Raw genomic sequence first — 3,791 nt, forward strand, 5'->3', positions numbered from 1 at the left:
CAGAGCCCTGAGAACAGTGAGCAAAAATCTCGAGAAGTACGTGGAACAAATAGGGGCTGCAATAAGGGTGGAGCACTTGCAGAAAACAGCACTGCTTGGAACCACTCGAATACTCTGGAAGGTGCTCAAAAAATAAGGGGTGTTACCTTAGTTCACTGGTAGTGAACAGGTGACATTGTAGTACATCTCCAGCGTTAGAAACTGTGCAAAGGTAACAATAATAATAATAATAATCCTTCCTTCTAAAAGCAGGAGGTCTGAAATTTTGAAGGGAGGGATTACACTGACCCCAGAGTTCAACTGGTACTTATTTTATCAACTCTGAAAGGATGAAAGGCAAAGTCAATCTCAGCAGAATTTGAACCCAGAATATGGACAGACAAAATGAAATTCCACTAAGCATTTTGTCTAGCATGATATTGATTATGCTATCTCACTGTCTTAAGAAGAACTGCAGTTGCAGAACAAAAGACAATCAAGACACACAACTCTTAGACATAGTCTAAAAATTAGTCCAGCTTGACACATGTTGCATTTTATGCAAAACATGGTCAATTTACTCTACACACAATACTTACATCTAACATATTCTTTTACTTGTTTCAGTCATTTGACTACAGCCATGCTAGAGCACCACCTTTAGTTGAACAAATTGATCCTAGGACTTATTCGTTGTAAACCTAGTACTTATTCTATCCGTCCCTTTTATCAAACTGCTAAGTTACAGGGATCTAAACACACCAACATTGGTTGTCAATCGATTGTGGAGAGACAAACACAGATACACAAATACATACATATACGATGGGCTTCTTTCAGTTTCCATCTACCAAATCCACTTACAAGGCTTTGGTTGGACCGAAGCTATAGTAGAAGACACATGCCCAAGGTGCCATGCAGTGGAACTGAACCTGGAACCACATGGTTGGGAAGCAAGTTTCTTACCACACAGCAGCAGCAATGCGACAAGTAAAAATAATCTTGATTTATAACATGGACATAAGCAAGCCAATATATTTTGGGGAAAGGTGTAGTCAACTAAATTGGCTCTGGTATTTGATTGGTGCTAATCTTATTGATCATGGAAGAATGAAAAGCAAAGCTGACCTTAGCAAGATTTGAAATAAGAACACAAAGGTCTGTAACTAAAAAGTACAATGCTCTACTGATGCTGTCCATTTAATGCTCTAAAAGCCCTACAACAAATAAAATTTATACACACCTAATGAACACAAAGACACACTTGGTAGGGTAATAGAAACTCACATGAAATTGTTGAAATCATAAAATCATCATCGTTTAACATTTGTTTTCCATGCTGGCATGGGTTGGACAGTTTGACTGTGGACTGGCAAGCCAAGAAGCCACATCAGGCTCCAATCTGATCTGGCAATGTTTCTACAGCTGGATACCCTTTCCTAACGCCTACCACTCTGAGAGTGTAGTGGGTGCTTTTTATGTGCCACTGGCTTGGGGACTAGTCAGGCGGCACTGGCACTGGCCACGTTTGGATGGTACTTTTTATGTGCTACCGGCACAGGAGCCAGTCGGGGTGGGGGCATTGGCATCGACCATGTTCGGATGGTGCTTTTCACATGTCACTGGCACAGGGAGCCAGTCAGATAGCACTAGCAACAACAATAATGGTTTCAAACTTTGGCACAAGACCAGCAATTTTGGGGAGCCAGTCAGGTGGCACTGGCAACAATAACAATAATGGTTTCAGACTTTGGCACAAGATCGGCAATTCTGGGGAGGGGATTAGTCAATTACATCAATCCCCACTGCACAACTGGTACTTATTTTATCAACTCCAATGGAATTTGAAATCAGAACATAAAGACAGGCGATATATCATTAAGCTTGCTAATGATTCTACCAGCACATTGCCTTTTAAATACTGATCCCAATTTTGGCACAAAGCCAGCAATTTTGGAAGCGGGAATAAGTCAATTACATTAACCCCAGTGTTCAACTAGTACTTATTTTATTGACCCTGAATGGATGAAAGGCAAAGTTGACCCTGGTGTTGTTTGAACTCAAAACTTGGCCGGAATTGTACTTTATTGAATTCTGCTGTTTTGAACTGTCTTCCTTCTTTCTTGTCTTCTTTGTTTTGTTTTTTTTCTTCAAACTCTTTTTGAACTTGTGTTTGACTTTTTTTGGACTTAAAAACATGGCAAAGAAAAGTGATAAGGTGTTGGAGTGGGAAATTGACCCACCCAAACAGGATAAAAAGTCTTGAGAAGAGGACAGTGGTACTGCGGAAGTACTTCAAGTTGCTCGATACCATCGCCCTCTTCAAAAAGATTGATATAGAGAGAGAGTTGGCGGAATACATGCCAACTATAAAACTTATTTCCAGAGGTGTCAAATATGTGACGGTGTGGTTGCTATTTGACACCCCTGAAGAGACTCGCAATTTTGTGAGTCAGCCCTTAGTGGGCAAAGAGATATTGTTTCTTCCCAAGTATTGTGGGAAGAAGTTGACAATGGCTTGGGTCTATGGGTTGTCACCCGGGATAGAACCGAGTGGATAGAAAACACTATTCACCGGGGTCTGGGTGGCAGCGGAGCCGAGCTTCTCAGTGTAAAAATTTTGTCTGCGTTTGATTGGGTGAGGTCAAAAGCGGTTTTGACCCTGTGGACCCAATCAGCCAAGAATCTGGTGTTTCTAGATTTTCTGAGAATGGCCGGTTGTAGGTATCTGGTGATTCTTGAGGGACGCCCCCCCCCACCACTAGTGTCACCTGTGCCTGGAACCAGGCCACATTAAAAAGAACTGTCCCCAGGGAGAGATGGAGGCAGTGGAGACCTCCCCAGAAAAAAAGGAAGAAGGGGGACAACAATGGTTGCCCACCGAAGGACCCCAAGGCTGCGGGAAGGAGGGAAGATCCTCCAGTTAAAGCAGAGGAACTACACCCTCCCATAACAAAGGGGAGAAAAAAGAAGAAAAACAGGGCAGTGCCGGCATGTTCCGAAGCCCTGTCGGTGGGAATTGTGCCACTGATGGTGGAAGTTGTGACCTTGACCCATGTGGAGGAGGAATTTTTGATCTTCTTCCACAGGGGAGAGGCAGTGGGAAAGTTTACTAAAAAGTTTGCCAGGGGAGGAGATATAACCTGCATTAAAGATCCTGGATGGCCTCCGCAGGTAGCTGTCATCTCAGACACGGATTTTTTCAAGGTAATAAACTCCTTCCCAGAAGATGTATTCCGCTTCCGATTAAAGCGCCCTGAACTGGCACTATCGGAGTGCTTAAGTGACACTTTGAGCTTGGATGGGTGCTGGCGGGGCGGAAAATAGTAAAAATTAAGAGGCTGAGTGCCTCATACTGAAAGGGCATGTGGCCCATAAGAGAAAATGTAAGAGGCCTGGTGTCTCATTTGTAAGGACATTGTGTTATTTTTGGTAAGAAGCTTAGTGCCTCATTGTATGGACCTTGTGTCCAATGAAACATTAGTAAGAGGTTTATTACCTCAAATTGTGTGTTTTGTAAAAGAACAATGTTTTAGAGAAGCAGCGATCGGCGGGTGTCATCTGCCTTCCCTCATTAATACCATTTTGTTCATTCATCTCTTTAATGTTATTGTCCAGCCCGCAGCTACTACTTCTACGTAATGCCTTGATAGCAAATTGAATGAAATAAAGAAGCTTACTTCCCAACCACATGGTTCCAAGTTCAGTCCCACTACACATCACCTTAGGCAAGTGTCTTCTACTTTAGCCTTGAGCCAACCAAAGCCTTGTGAGTGGATTTGGTAGACTGAAACTGAAAAGAAGCTTGTCGT

The 3,791-nt window shown here is 42.8% G+C and overlaps 1 protein-coding gene across 1 annotated transcript in view; it reads right to left on the reverse strand.

Moving 5' to 3' along the window:
* Positions 1–3,791, reverse strand: part of LOC106877687 (uncharacterized) — a 101,870-nt gene that overhangs the window by 67,541 nt on the left and 30,538 nt on the right. The gene's annotated exons all lie outside the window — the stretch shown is intronic.

This window comes from Octopus bimaculoides, chromosome 5 (assembly GCF_001194135.2).
Source record: "Octopus bimaculoides isolate UCB-OBI-ISO-001 chromosome 5, ASM119413v2, whole genome shotgun sequence".
Classification (NCBI taxonomy): Eukaryota; Metazoa; Mollusca; class Cephalopoda; order Octopoda; family Octopodidae; genus Octopus; species Octopus bimaculoides.